The 16,982-nt window shown below is 38.8% G+C and overlaps 1 protein-coding gene across 1 annotated transcript in view; it reads right to left on the bottom strand.

The window, feature by feature from the left end:
* The window catches only part of MOB2 (MOB kinase activator 2), a gene marked incomplete at its 5' end in the record, with an annotated part of 109,585 nt that overhangs the window by 75,324 nt on the left and 17,279 nt on the right, over positions 1 to 16,982 (bottom strand). The window lies entirely within an intron of this gene.

Below are 16,982 nucleotides of genomic sequence, written 5' to 3'. Positions count from 1 at the left end.
AAGTAGCATACACAATGTTCCTTCTTCCTTTTTTTCCATAGCATCAAATACACACACTCTCTCTCTTTCAGTACATACACAGACGTACATACACACCCAGGAGTTTAAAAAGCAAATGCTATATACATATACATTTACACACACACACACACACACACACACAGCATTGCATATGTATCTATCACCATGAAATAAATTGTGCTGAAAAAGAGTGAATCTCTCATCTCAAACCAGTGAGTTCCACAGCTGAGGGTGAATTTGAATTTGGGTCTCACCAGCACCTAACACCTTAAAGACACCACCACTCTGGCTCAATTATTCAGCTGATAACTCTCTGCATAGTAGTTGATATTTATAGGAACTCATTCTAATATGGAGGTAAGATTGTTAAGACATTGAAATAAAAAAACTGGCTTTAAGATGCAAGTTATGTTATGGTCCACACACATACACAAATGAAGAACTCAGGTTACAAATGCAAGGATGTCTGGAACCTGAAGAACTAAAATGCAAGGAGATCTGAAATCTGCAACTTAAATTAGCCTTAATAATCTTTTTATAACAGGGATGATTAAAAGTAAAGTAGTTAATTTCTAATAAGTTTATTTATTCATTTTTAACTGCCTTAATCATTTTTACAAATAATTCAAAGTAGTGGAACATATCCAATATTAGTTCTTCCTCCACGTTTTCCACAACAGCAAACCTGTGAGGTGGGTTGGGCTGAGAAAGAGTGACTGGCCAAAGTCACCCAGCTGGTTTTCATGCCTAAACTGGGTCTAGAACTCACAGTCGCCCAGTTTCTAGGCCAAGTGATTAAGACACCTACTTTAAAGCAATCTGAAATAAAAGAAGACATTTAGGACTCAAAGGACTAATATTTTAATAATGTGGCCTAAAACCCTCTATTTCAAGGAGTCTCTAAGCAAAAAGGTAAATTGGTGTAGTAGTTAACATGTTGGACAAGGAGCAGAGAGATCAGGTTCTAAGTCCACTGTCAGTAGCAGAAGCTGACTTGGTTACTTTTGCTCATTCTCTCTTAGCAACCTACCTCACAGAGCCTGCTTTAAGGAAAAAGAGGAGTGGCTACATCCTTTGCCCTGAATGAAAGCAGAAGCGGCTATTAAGAATGCAGTATTACATATTCTTTTAATAAGGTATTGCCATTTAAAGAATTTAAAACAATGGATATTGGCAAAGTCTCCTTTAAATAGCCAGCAGCTATTTAAAATGCAGTATTACATGCCACATATTCCTCCAGCAGAGTATTGGCATACAGTCATGGCCGAAATTGTTGGCACCTCAGAAATTTTTCCAGAAAATCAAGTATTTCTCACAGAAAAGTATTGCAGGAACACATGTTTGGCTATACACAGGTTTATTCCCTTTGTGTGTATTGGAACACAACAAAAAAAGGGAGGAAAAAAAGCAAATTGGACATACTGTCAAACAAAACTCCAAAAATGGGCCGGACAAAATTATTGGCATCCTTAACTGAATATTTAGTTGCACACCCTTTGGAAAAAATAACTGAAATCAGTCGCTTCCTATAACCATCAATAAGCTTCTTACACCTCTCACCTGGAATTTTGGACCACTCTTCCTTTGCAAACTGCTCCAGGTCTCTCTTATTGGAAGGGCATCTTTTCCCAACAGCAATTTTAAGATCTCTCCACAGGTGTTCTATGGGATTCAGATCTGGACTCATTGCTGGCCACTTCAGAACTCTCCAGCGCTTTCTTGCCATCCATTTCTGGGTGCTTTTTGACGTATGTTTGGGGTCATTGTCCTGCTGGAAGACCCAAGATCTCGGACGCAAACCCAGCTTTCTGACACTGGGCTCTACAGTGCGACCCAAAATCCTTTGGTAATCCTCAGATTTCATGATGCCTTGCACACATTCAAGGCACCCAGTGCCAGAGGCAGCAAAACAACCCCAAAACATCATTGAACCTCCACCATATTTCACTGTAGGTACTGTGTTCTTTTCTTTGTAGGCCCCATTTCATTTTCGGTAAACAGTAGAATGATGTGCTTTACCAAAAAGCTCTATCTTGGACTCATCTGTCCACAAGATGTTTTCCCAGAAGGATTTTGGCTTACTCAAGTACACTTTGGCAAACTGTAATCTTGCTTTTTTATTTCTCTGTGTCAGCAGTGGGGTCCTTCTGGGTCTCCTGCCATAGCGTTTCATTTCATTTAAATGTCGACGGATAGTTCGCGCTGACACTGATGCTCCCTGAGCCTGCAGGACAGCTTGCATTCCTTTGGAACTTGTTTGGGGCTGCTTATCCACCATCCGGACTATCCTGCGTTGCAACCTTTCATCAATTTTTCTCTTCCGTCCATGACCAGGGAGATTAGCTACAGTGCCATGGGTTGCAAACTTCTTGATAATGTTGTGCACTGTGGACAAAGGCAAATCTAGATCTCTGGAGATGGACTTGTAACCTTGAGATTGTTGATATTTGTCCACAATTTTGGTTCTCAAGTCCTCAGACAGTTCTCTTCTCCTCTTTCTGTTGTCCATGCTTAGTGTGGCACACACAGATACACAATGCAAAGACTAAGTGAACTTCTCTCCTTTTTATCTGCTTTCAGGTATGATTTTTATATTGCCCACACCTGTTACTTGCCCCAGGTGAGTTTAAAGAAGCATCACATGCTTGAAACAATCTTGTTTATCCACAGTTTTGAAAGGGTGCCAATAATTTTGTCCAGCCCATTTTTGGAGTTTTGTTTGACATTATGTCCAATTTGCTTTTTTTCCTCCCTTTTTTGTTGTGTTCCAATACACACAAAGGGAATAAACCTGTGTATAGCAAAACATGTGTTCCTGCAATACTTTTCTGTGAGAAATACTTGATTTTCTGGAAAAAATTCTGGGGTGCCAACAATTTCGGCCATGACTGTATAAGAATTTAAAATAATGGATTGTTGTTAAGTCGCCTTCAAGTTGAGCTTAACTTCATGGAAACATCAATTCAACGAAAGCATTCTATAGACAGAAGGGCTCCAGCTGAATTTTTCCGCTAGTTGTGCAAAAACAACTTGTTCCAATCTTCCCACTCCCTGCAGATCTCTGTGTGGAAAAAGTACTGTACCATAAAAGAAAAAGACAGTCAAATACAGACAGTCCTTGACTTACAACCACAATTAGGACCAGAATTTTGGTCACTAAATAATATAATTATAGAGATAGGTGTCCCGTGATCAAATCAGTTAGCAACTACAATCTCAGCAATCCCTGTTGCCATTGTTAAGTGAAAGACCAGCTCCAATCCAAGCCATTGTGGGCTTGGTCCCTCCCAGGCCCAAGCCTCAGTAAAATAAGGGACTGCCTCCAACTCCCCCCCACCATCTCCCTCCATGCCATCGCTGCCCTTTTGGCTGTCCTGTACCCTACCTTGTGGGGCAGCCAGCAGCCTCAGAACCACCCTCTACTCTGGGCTCCCTTAGGCTGGGGCTTGTTTCACGCTGTGAAAAGGGGGGGGAAGATGCCTTCAGCCTTTTCCTTTTTTTTTTTTTTGCAGTGCAAAGCCAGCCCTGCCCTGGAGCTCTTTGCAAAGAGACATTTTGGGACACTGTGGCTCAGGGGTTGCTTTTGGATCTCCCGCTCCCCCCCCCGCCACCCTGGCCATTTTTCACAGTGGGAAAGACCTGCCCAGGAGCATTTTGGCATGCTGTGGGCTGCTTTCCGACTTTTCTTTTTCTTTTTCAGGATTACTCCTCCTTAATAATCATAAACCTAACATCATCTATACGAAGTTGTTTGTAGAGTAACAATTGCAATAAAGAACACAAATATACTTCCATCCATTTGCAATTTTTCTCCATTAACCGTCATTTACTACTTCATTTCTCTGTACTTCCAAGCAAGAGAGCCTAGCTATACCTAACAGATTTAATCCAGTGTTCTATTTTGAGAAGCGACCAACTAGATGTACCTGGGAAGCTTACTATTAGCCTTCTTTGTCACCATTATCTGACATTGCACTGATGGGTTTCTATAGCCCGCAGATGATCCCAAAAGCGGGTTAGAATGAACTGCAATAGATACAAAGAAATGCTCTAGGAAGCTAGAAATACTCAAGGGAAGGGACTGGAATCGATCTGATACTGTTACGTTGTACAGGCATGGTCTAAAGAACTGGTTAATGGTATGAACATACTGAAAGATCCCTAGCTTGTGAATCCGGTAGTAGACCCATTTAAAAGGTTATTGAATATTTACATTCTCAAGTTGTCAAGGCAGAGTTTTTTAAAAAAGACAATAAGTTTCAGTGTAATTCAAAGGCAATACTGTAATTTTCTCAGAAGTGCTTTCCCAATTACTGTTTACTGCGCATGAGAGTTGAACACAAAAGAAAATATAGGCTTGACAGCCCTAATGATCATACCACATTTCCAGAAAGGATGAGGAGCAATGTTTGTTGCGTTGTTGCTGTTGCTGTTGTTGTCTGGGGAGTACAAAAGAGGGAAGCTCTGAATCCTCCCTCTATTGTATATCTCATGTTGCAGATTCAAGAGTTATGAAGAAGTATAAGCTTACAAGAAACTTCTCAAGACACCCTTTTTTGAATAGCACAGGCAGTAAAATGAATAGGCCTGTGAAAAGTGGTTGAGCAAATTGCAGATTGGCTTTTTGGAATTAGACTAGTACATCTTTTATTTTTTTCTCTCTCTACAAAATAATTTATTTTTGCAACTGCAGCAAGTTCCTCCAAGAAAAAAATTATACCTTTCTATGGGTGGCACAGTGTACTATTAGAAAGAAATATAATCATTAGCATTTCCCTTCCCTCGACATAATTTTATACCAGTTTTGCAAAATATCATTTGGAGGTAAAGTGCTAAGTATATTTTGCCACTTACAAATCAAAACCATATAAGGAGACAAAATCCTTATATAGGGGCATTTTTAGATAAGAAAAGCAATCAGAAATTTGATTCAAGGTAACAGGCTGCATTCTGAAATGGACATCTGAAACAAAAGGCTAAAATCATCCCAGCACCTGACTTACTTGCATCAGCTTATAAAAACAATGCACACTGACCAATTATAACCACATCTGGATTCTTTTTTTGTAGCACAGCAAAACTCCAGAGTAACAAAAGATCTTTGAAATGATAGATACCAGTTACACATGTTCCTAATACCTAGCAGTTCTTAAGGGTAGAAGCACTCAAACATGCATAATAGCACTTTGAGCTTTAAAAGGTTTCACTTGTTCATTTTGATAATATGTCTGTCAAATTATTATTCCTACTTTACGAAAGATAAGCAGAACTGAGATCAATGGATCCAAAAGCCACCCACTTTTGCAGTGATAAGAGATCATAACGAGTATAAAAATATCCATCCATTTAACATCAAATAAAAGCTGAGAATTTCAGGACAGGACGGACTTTACTTTATTATGGGTTCTTTTATGGTTAGCCCAGTGGAAAAGGGGAAGAAGTATCAAGGAATGAGTTAGGGAAGAGGAGCTCTGAGGACTACAAATATATTTATTTATATTTTTCATTCTACATGTTCAGTATTAAAAATAACCAGCTGAGGATGTATGTGTCAGGAAATCTTCAGTTAACTGAACGGAGGGGGTCAAGAGGGGCCCGATTTTAGAGTCACTGCACTGCAATAACGGCACAGGCCAGACTTCCCCCAGAATACTTGGAAGCCTTATCTTGCCTTTGCCAGGGGAGTGCAGTTGGTCTGGTGAGTTTCTTGTAACACAGCTGACTAGCAATAAACTATTGCTGAGACTTTTCATCCGTGGTTCTGATTGCTTTTGCCTGACAGTATGTGGTAAGTAGACTTTCCACCTGCTGTAGTGCTCAGTTATAATATAACAAAGCAACATTATTTTGAGAACTTCCTTATTATCAACTAACACACACACACCCTCTTTTACCCTCTGGGTATAAAAGAATACTTTAGGGGAATTAGGTTTGAAATCTGCTAAAAGGAAAAGGGCTAGGAGCTACCATAATCACCTATATAGATTCATTTCTGAGCACTATGCACATTGGATATAAACCTCTGAACTGTACTCTGGAAATACATTATGACACCACCTATTACCAAGAGGACCAAAATACTAACACGTGTCACTTTTTTGTCAACAAGTCATCGCTGTCATTTAAGTTTAAAAATAAAGAGACTGGCAATGACAAGCAATTCTGCTTCCTGGATGAAATTGTGAACACAAATAGCTTCTCTTCTCCTGTTAATATAATAATTACTATCTTTTAGCCATTCCAATTTAGCACTTTTCCATGCAAGAAATAAGTATTATCAATATTAAGGTGATTGTGAAAAACAAAACAAGGATAAATTTCAAACTAAACTATTGTCCAGGTGAACAAGAATTGGCAATATCTCATCATCTCATTATATGAAATCAATAAAATACAAATGATGGCTTAAACTGTTAAAAAGTCAATTTCTAGCTCACATTTGTAAAATTAGAACTAAGTTATCCAAGAATAATCACAGGGCACAAAGTCTTAATAGTATAGCCAGCAAACTTTCATGCATGATATCTGTCCATCGTATTAGATCAGACATGTCAAACACAAGGCCCGGGGGCTGGATCAGGCCCGCAAAGTGGTTTCCTGTGGCCTGCGAAGCCATCCTGGAAACAGTGAGGGAACGGCCCCCACTGCCTTGGCCCTGGCCCAGAGACCCTCCTTCTGCCAGAGACCCTCAGATCTGTCCCACTCCTGCCCAGGCCCCCATAGGCACCCTTGATGCGAACGATGTAGAGCTGGCCACGCCCACCCAGTAGGCCATACACACTCTAGCCACTCCCACCCAGTAGGCCACACCCACCCGGCCCCTTGAGGGCAATGCTGATGCGGCCCTCAATGAAATTGAGTTTGACACCCCTGCATTAGATAGTATTAACCTCAAGGTTTCAAAATATTTCCTCTTTTCAATTTTTATTTTCAATGAGATTATTTTCACCAGAAAAAAAAACATGGATGATCTAAAAAAGAAAACAATAAGGAAGCAAAGCCCAATATTACAAAGCAGGTATTTTTAACTTACCCCGAAAGTCTTTCACTAGAAAACTGCAGATTACTTTTTTGCTATGTCACCGTACTCGTTAAAGTGGCATGTACTATATTTCAAATTATCAAAAAGTTCTTTTAATCTGCCCATTTCAGATCACTGTTTTCAAAAGGGCTAAAAGCATTAAGAGTTTAACACTGCATCCACAGCCATATCAAAATACTTATTGAGAAATGTTGACCATCTTAGGGTTTCATTACTGTATTTGGAGTTTCCATCATGCATGGCACTTGGCATCTGGAAAAGCTGCCAACCTCTGCATTAATATAACAAAATTTTACAATGGGGAATGTGGGTGAATTCCACTGTGCTCCATTCAGCACTACACACTCTAGTCTCAAGGTTGTAGCATTCCATGCTCTCTGAATAGAATTGATTTCTTCACTGGGAATGGTGGGGAAGTTGTCTATTTTAGGATTTAAGAGGTTTTTGTACTATTGCAAACAAAGGACTGCCAAACAGCCTTCTTTTCCAGTATGATGCCATTTTGGCTGCAAATCTATCAAGTTGTTTGACACTGAAAGGTTAAATCATAAACCAACAAGTTTCTTCCGGGCTCCATCAAAGAAATTAACAATTAAAATGGTTCTCCCCAGTGACTACCCACTTTACCTGAGATAGTATCAACCCATAAAAAAAAGTTTCCTACCACCATCACCAAGCAGTTTCAGTACAGTAAATAGATTCTTCAGATAAACCTGCACCAAGTAACTTGATTCTGAAAAGGCAAAAAAAAACCAACCAAAAAACCCAGCTGCTGGAATTGGGTATGTGTAGTTTAACGAAGAGAAGGGTGAGGGGAGACATGATAGCAGTGTTCCAATATCTCAGTGGCTGCCACAAAGAAGAGGGAGTCAAGCTATTCTCCAAAGCACCTGAAGGCAGGACAAGAAGCAACGGATGGAAACTAGTCAAGGAGAGGAGCAACCTAGAACTAAGGAGAAACTTCCTGACAGTTAGAACAATTAACCAGTGGAACAACCTGCCTCCAGAGGTGGTGAATGCTCCAACACTGGAGGTTTTAAAGAAGAGACTGAACAGCCATTTGTCTGAAATGGTATACAGTTGCAAGAAAAAGTATGTGAACCCTTTGGGATTACGTGGTTTTGCATGAATTGGCCATAAAATGCGCTCTAAACGTCATGTAAGTCACAACAATAGAAAAACACAGTCTGCTTAAAATAATACTACACAAACATTAGCTGTTGTCATGTTTTAATTGAACATAACATGTAAACATTCACAGTGCAGGATGGAAAAAAGGCTAGGGTAATGACTTCTCCAAGAGCTAATTGGAGCCAGGAGTGAGCCAACCTTGACTCCAATCAGTGTGATGATATTGGATGTGTTGCTGTCCTGCCCTTTAAAAAAACACACCTGTTTTGGGTTTACTGGTCTCAAGAAGCACTGTCTGATGTGAACCATGCCTCGCAGAAAAGAGCTCTCAGAAGACCTACGATCAAGAATTGTTGACTTGCATGAAGCTGGAAAGGGTTACAAAAGTATCTCCAAAAGCCTTGATGTTCATGTGTCCATGGTAAGGCAGACTGTCTACAAATGGAGAAAGTTTAGCACTGTTGCTATTCTCCCTAGGCGTGGTCATCCTGTAAAAATGACTGCAAGAGCACAGCACATAATGCTTAATGAGGTAAAGAAGAATCCTAGAGTGTCAGCTAAAGACCTACAGAAATCTCTGGCACATGCTAACATTTTTGTTGACACATCTACAATAAGGAAAACATTAAACAAGAATGGAGTACATGGGAGGACACCACGGAGGAAGCCATTGCTGTCCAAAAAAATATTGCAGCATGTTTGAAGTTTGCAAAAGAGCACCTGGATGTTCCACAGCACTACTGGCAAAATATACTGTGGACAGATGAAACCAAAATTGAGTTGTTTGGGAACAACACACAACACTATGTGTGGAGAAAAAAAGGCACAGCACACCAACATCAAAACCTCATCCCCACTGTAAAACATGGCGGAGGGAGCATCATGGTTTGGGGCTGCTTTGCTGCCTCAAGGCCTGGACGGATTGTTGTCATTGATGGGAAAATGAATTCCAGAGTTTATCAGGACATTTTGCAGGAAAATGTACGACCATCTGTCAGCCAACTGAAGCTCCGCAGAGGATGGGTGATGCAGCAGGACAATGACCCAAAGCATACAAGTAATTCAACAAAACAATGGCTTCAACAGAACAGAATACGCCTTCTGGAGTGGCCCAGTCAGAGTCCTGACCTCAACCCGATTGAAATGCTGTGGCATGACCTTAAGAGAGCGATTCACACCAGACATCCCAAGAATATTGCTACACTGAAACAGTTTTGTGCAGAGGAGTGGTCCAAAATTACTCCAAATCGTTGTGCAGGTCTGATCTGCAACTACAGGAAACATTTGGTTGAAGTTATTGCTGCCAAAGGAGCGTCAACCAGTTATTAAGTCCAAAGGTTCACATACTTTTTCCACCCTGCACTGTGAATGTTTCCATCTTATGTTCAATTAAAACATGACAACAGCTAATGTTTGTGTAGTATTATTTTAAGCAGACTGTGTTTTTCTATTGTTGTGACTTACATGACGTTTAGAGCGCATTTTATGGCCAATTCATGCAAAACCACGTAATCCCAAAGGGTTCACATACTTTTTCTTGCAACTGTAGGGCAGGGGTAGGCAACCTCGGCTCTTTTATGACTCATGGACTTCAACTCCCAGAATCCCTGAGCCAGCATAGCTCAGCTTGGAAACTCTGCCTTTCCCCTCAGCAGGAATTCCCCTCAGTTCAGGAATTCTGGGAGTTGAAGTCCACGAGTCATAAAAAAGCCAAGGTTGCCTACCCCTGGTATAGGGTTTCCTGCCTGAGCAGGGGGTTGGACTAGATGACCTCCAAGGTCCCTTCCATCATCATCATCATCATTGAAAAGAAAAATGAAGTGGCATATATTCATATACAGTTTCTATTCCAGGGCAAGATAAACTACATATGTGCTTCTTACTCAATACATTAATTTTGGAGACATGCTAAATGAGAATTAGCATTAACTAAGTTTGGTGGTTAAGCCAGATCTAAAAGTAAGTCTTTCCTGCTCTGACCTAGCATCGAGAGCAACAGCTGAGGTTCACAACTGTATTCAGCTATGAATCAGGAGCTATATTTCTCAACTATATTTTGAAGATTTATGGTGGCAAAATGAGCCTATCCCTTTTACTCTTAGCTTTGATCTTCTAAATTTTAAAATGTATATGTTTATCTGGAACACAGAATCTTCCAAATTTGTAATTTACTGAATTCTCCTTAGTATTTGCAAGGTTTCCTTTACATATATTTTTTTGCTCTTGAATAAAATCAGACACACTGTCTTTTCCTTGTTTAATCATAAACAGTAGAACGGCCGATGTGTGACAAGTGCCCTATCTTGCTCAACGTGGATGGATTCCAGGCCATCTGTCAGAGAAATTGGAGGCAGGACATTTTCTATCTTTCTTGCAGCATGAACAAAGTGGTACCAGCCACCTCATTGCAAGTGGTGGGGAAAGAAGAAAGGAAGAAGCTGTTGCTTTTCTTGTTTGCGTATTTCACTTTGGCAGCAAGTAAAAAGGCCTGTGCTTGCCAACCTCATTATCATTGTAAAACATTCCAATTATGAGATGGAAAATGGGCTGGAGGGGGGGGGAGGAAGCAGGACAAGAAAGGGCAAGTATTCAAACAGTGCCGCACAGATCAACTGCACTTAAAGGCAACATGACATGAGAAACTTAAATAACCATACCTTCTGGACAGTTGTAGGTACTTTTCCAGTAACAGTCATTTCTTCACTGAAGGACAGAATAACATCCCTCAATCTGTGTACTTCCGCATAAAGTACAAACTATTCTGCTTAAGTGTAATTTTGTACTACTGTCATCTCAAATTAAACTGGTGTAGCATTACACACAATGCGGAACACTGGCTCATAATCTGACTTCACTGATTAACAAGCAGTTTAAAACTCAAATGGAAGCTGTTTCTTCCCATAAGAGGCAGAGATGTTCTTACAGGAATCACAGCAAGAATGGTACTGGCTGGAAAACCTGGAGCGGATCTCCCATTTGGTCTTTTTTATTTTTAAATCCCATTTATATCCTGCCCTTCTCCGAAGACTCAGGGTGGCTTACAATTTAAAGCACAAATCAATGTGCTTAGCAATAGCCTTCATTCTATGTGTATGCCTGCTTGTTAGGGCTTTCACACACAACCCAAGCGGCATTATTACAAAGTCATCTTATTGCCCCCAACAATCTGGGTCCTCATTTTACCTACCTCGGAAGGATGGAAGGCTGAGTCAACCTTGAGCCTGGTGGGATGCGAACCTGCACTAATTGCAGGCAGCTGGTGTTACTTAAGGAGGCATTAGCCCACTGCTCCACCAAGACTCAGTAACAATAACAAAGATATAAAACAGTAAAACACATTCAAGAAATCAATATTAGAAAGTTTTAAAAGAATATTGCACATAAGACATTAGATTAGCAAGAGAACCACCTCAAGATATCACAAGAGACCCAGAGGCCTGATGACAAAGTCATGTCTTGAAGGACTTCAGGAAAGTAAATAGGGATGGAGCCAATTTCACTCTAGGTGGAGAATGTTCCATAAGGAGGATGCCATGATAGAGATGTTTTCTTGGGCCCATCAAGTGTAATTCCCTGACAGCATGCCTAGTATTATTATATTAATTGTTGTGATTATCCCATAGTAATAAAAACAGATACAATTAATTAAAAGCCCCTACATTAAATCTCATTCAGAAACTCACTGAGCTTACCTAAGATGCACTAGTACCAGTCCTAATCTCATCCTCTTATAGAAATAACTGACAGATACCAAAAGTTTAGTAAGTATGATTGCTAAAATATAATATACTGTGAAATATCAAGAAAAACTATTAAATAAACATCCTAATTCTTCTTTCAAAATGCTTCAATTGCTTCTGTTTCTGCTTACAAAAGTTACATTTTCCCACTGCTAATTATTTAAATTATCTGCAAACCAGGATGGGTGTAACATGCTGGTCATTCCTGGGCTACAGAAAACCAAAGCTCACTCATCCTGCCAAGGCCCCATAGGTAGATTTTAAGACTGCAGGCCTGCTTAAGGACACAGATAAATTACAGCCTAATCTTCTGTAAAACCTACTGACTCTCTTCCCTGTTACTCCACCCTACCACAATCAAGGAACAGAAACAGCTGCTCCAGATAAAGCTATAAAATTGTATTTCATATTACACTAGAGAGCTGTGAAAATGTCACTATACATTTAAGTACTGTTACAACTACACTGATACACTGCCTGTTAGTCCGAGTATAGACTAAGCAGAAAATATTTCAAAGTGGCAAGTCATATAACCAGAATAAATTGTAAATTGTACTTGAACAAATTAGGTAATCATAGGAACCGCTTCTGTGTAGGCAGCACAGATCTGTCTTACAATTGCTACCTTTCAGTTTCTAGAAAAGGGACAGAATATGATTCTTCCTGTGGATTTTAAGTAAAATGTTTGGTTTATTTATGTATTAACGGCATATTATCTAACTAAGCAGTTAGAGAATTGAGGGTTAAAATGTTAAGTGCATGGAATCATATTTAAGCTAACTAATCAAGTGATAAAAAATACTTATATATTGCCAAATCTGAGTCACAGTAACAACAAATAGAACCTGTAAAACAAATACTAATGCTTTTCCCTACCCGCAAAATGCACACGAACCCTAGCATCAGAGAGGTTCTTCCATAGCTCACGAATCAAATGCCCTGCAGCTCTTTCTTCACTGCCCTCTGAAACACTGAAAGAAAGAGTGCCATCTGAACCTCTGGAGCTATTTCACAGTAGAAGACCCCCAACAAATAACGACATGGGGAGGAGTGTCTATGCACTAAACAGATCAGTTCTTCCCTGGAACAGGCAATAATACAGATACCTACATAACCAAGCCACAAAGAAAGCTGCTAATGAGAACTAGGTCAATGCAAATGAAAAGGTGCTAATCCAATAGAAGAAAATATCTGCAGCTCAAAGTTGAACTATATAGTCCTTGGTGTTCTCTGAGCTTGTTTGCTTGCAGACATTTCATTTCCTAAGTAGGTAACATCCTCAGTACTAGTGAGCATGGGGTTTGCTCCCACCAAAGATGCCACAAGATAAAAGAATATAGCAGCGTCACCTGTATAACTGAGACCTGATTTGGCAGAAGAATACTAATGCTTAATCATATTCACTATGGGAAAGAAAGTGAAACAACCATCATCTATTAGGCTCTATCCACCTGGTTAAAAGACGCAGTATGCTAGTCTTGATTATCTGTATTTGGCTATGGGAATCAAGAGCAAGTGTTTTAAAGTGTACATTTTACCACGTCACTCAATTCTGCCTCTCTGAAATACTTCCAGAGATAAAGTTGAAACACTAGATCAGCAAATGTGGTATCTCTTTAAAGCTAATTGGCCAGAATGACATAGCAAATAAGGAAATCATCACAGACTTTTGGATTTAACAAGCACCTCGGTCAAACAACATGAAGATTTTGTGGCACTGCTTAGGACAGGGGTCTTCACACTTGGCCCTTTTATGACTTGTGGACTTCAGCTCTGGGAAGTCCACAAATCATAAAAGGGCCAAGTTTGAAGACCCCTGGCTTAGGACAACACAAAGTTATACAGAATATACAAATAAAATATTATTTTGTAGCTAAAATAAATATAACACACACACACACACATATGTATGAATGAAAACACCTTATCACCTGAGATTCTGGGGAAGCAATGAGGAACTGAAGATAGCTCTGCTGGGAGTAAAGCCAATAACTGTGGTGAAACAAGAAGCCAGTGAAGGGACCAGCTTCTTGGAATTTATTTCCAGACAAAGAGAAGACTCAGGATAGACCACATGCACTCCGTACAGCAGCTCCTCACAAGGAGACTATAATAATGCAGTTGTAGATGAGTTTAAAGCTCTGGGAGTCGAGTAATTGCCATCTTCACCCAAGATGTGGTACAATGCCTTTCAAAAGGACATTGGGTTCACATACTTCCTTTCACATAATCCCTTTTGGAAATTGTGGATATTAAGAACCTTCAGAAAGACAAATTTCATTACACTGAGTAAGTTTCCTTCAATCCTTACTGAAATAAGTCTTATGCAAATTTAAGGACTTTAAAAAAAGTCTTCTTTTGGAATGAACAGCAAAATGGAGATTACAATATTAATTTAGGAAAGTTATAAATACATCAAGGAACCAAATGGATTTGAAATAAGTCTCTGAAATTAATTATAAGAATTCAGTAAGTTATTTAGAATTCTATTACAATATTAAGATTTTGAAATTAAGTATAAGAAACCATCCCATGTGATGCTGTTAATTAGAAAAGAAAAACTTAAGAAGACTGACTTGGATAACTTTCTTATTTTGAATTTACAAAAGAGACATGTTAAAATTCTGAAGGAACTTCTGAGAAGAGACATGAGCAAATGAAAAGAAATCAAGTTCTAGGACACTTTTTAAAGAGATTAAGGATCAAGAATATTAAAAGCAAAGAGAAGGAATAGAAAGTTGGCTTATTTGATCAAGGTTAAAACCTTGAATACCTTAGCCCTTGGAAAAAGAGATATTTTGTTACATTTTTGGAGGAAGTTAGAAGTTATTTTGTTAAAAATAAAGGAATTTAGAGTAGGTTTATTTATTAAGGTTAAAACACATATTATTTCTGGTAACTTATTGATTTGCCATTTCTTTGTGTATCTCTTTTCTTCATGCACACACATACACATGTATTCTTTTTAAAATGGTTTTTCTATGCAGGTTTTTTAATTTTTCATATTTTTCTTTAATACAAGTTATTATAAAAAGAGAGAAAACACCTTAGCACAAGTATGGCACATTTTAGTAGTTAGTGCTACAAAATATATTTTTTAAAAAATCAAGTGTATTTTGTCTGGCAAAACAGAGAACCCTCCTCACTAGAATTAAAGTCACCAGCAAAAAAAAAATTGTGAGCACTTGCCTATTAAAAGGGTAACTGCAGGATAAAATACCGGTATACCATATTTAAAATAAGCAAGTTAAAGAAAACCAAATAAGGTCATATTCTAAGATCATCTTACATAAGCAGCAGTGTCACAGCAGAACCTGCTACTCATTCCTTAAAAACAAAATAACTTATTTTTAGCTCAGAAGATACAGTGCAATTGTTTCTTTGGTTCAAAAATGCTAATCAACTTGGTAAGCTTAAAAAAGTGCTTTCCTCAGCACTGCACAATTATAGAAGCTGCCTAGGGTCTTGTGAGATGCAGTAACATCATATTTACAATTCTGTGCATCATACATCTGCACAAGAAACAGATTGCCATAATTGGAAGCCCACTGGTTTTCAAACTTCTTCATTATTTTCTGACTTCAAATATAGTCTACATTTAAAGAGAGATGAGAGACTTTTTCTTTCACTCCATCAAAAAGGAAACAATTTGGGAAATCCTTGGTATTCTCTGACCTTGTTTACCCAACTAGGTAACATCCTCAGTGCTGGTGAATGTGAGGTTTATTCCGTTTATTACAGTAGCTTTCCCTGCCAGTATCGATGAGGGTGTGGTTTTCTCCTTGGTATCTTCTTGATTAGGATATCATTTTCTGCTGGAGTGTGTGTCTGGCGATAATCTGCTTTATCTAGTTGTTGGTTGATGGAGAGCATGTGTTCTGCTCCTTCTTAGCTTTCTTATTACCAGTATCTCGTGAAATGGTCTGTAAATGTGGTTAATTTTGCTCCTTTGGTAATGGAGCCCTGGTTGGTATGGATTTTTTTTTAAATCGACTTGCATTTCCAATTTGCCATCGTTTCCTTTGGTGATGAGGATATTCAGGAAGATCTTCTCTTCTGTTTGCATACAATTTCTTCAGACATGCTGTAGTACTTTAAGATTGAATCATTCAATGGTTTCAAACGTGCTAGTCTTCAAGTGGTTTTCTGCAGTTCATAACAATATTTGTAGGAGCTGAGTATGCTGCTAACAAGGCAAGTGTTAGCCATTACACAGATGTAAGGCTGGCACATGGACAGAAAGAGAAGAAACTAACAGCTCCCAGCTTTGAGGGTCTCCTGGCAACAGAAGTGCTTTGTTAGCCAGACCATGAAGGATGTGCCTCAAGGCCAACCTTTCTGAGCATTACAACACTTCCAGATCCTATTACTTTTATACTATGCAGGGAATACCGCATCTAGGGTTGGCTAGGAAAAATAATTGAGGAGGCTAGAGTTGCTCACGTTTTTTTAATAGTACTCAATACTTTAAAAGATAATCTTTATTTTTGACTCAATTTTCTGCAATGTATGAAATATTTAGGGTGTTGCAGCCTTGAGTGAACTGGCCCCTCGTGCATGACCCTCATCATAATTTGAGTTTGAGATTCAGGGTCCAGAGAAAGCAAAAGTTTAAGAATTATAAGGAAAGACTCCTTTAATCAATTATTAACTACAGTATAAAGTTATTTTATGTTGCAGGTAAAAAGCAAGATGAATTCATTGTGAAGACAACAATATTTTCTTGCTTAGTCTGAACATATTCCAATAGACCTAAGAAAAGTTGAGGAAGATCTGTGCACTTACTCTGCATCATAGCCATCAGAAGACACTGGGCAAGATAGTGAAGAGACTTTATTTATTTGATTTATATAGTTGCCAATCTCATATAGGTGACTCTGAGGCTTACAAAATTAAAACAAAACCCCAAAAGATAAAATGTCCTTACAATGATTAAAAATATAAAAACAATTTAAAAACCATCCAGTACATTCAATGGAAGAACCATCTATCCAGAAACAGTACATTAAGGCATCAGTACTGTAAAAGTACACTGGATTTAAAATGTC

This window comes from Vipera ursinii (assembly GCF_947247035.1).
Source record: "Vipera ursinii genome assembly, chromosome: 1".
Classification (NCBI taxonomy): Eukaryota; Metazoa; Chordata; class Lepidosauria; order Squamata; family Viperidae; genus Vipera; species Vipera ursinii.
This window is presented reverse-complemented; position numbering and strand designations above follow the sequence as displayed.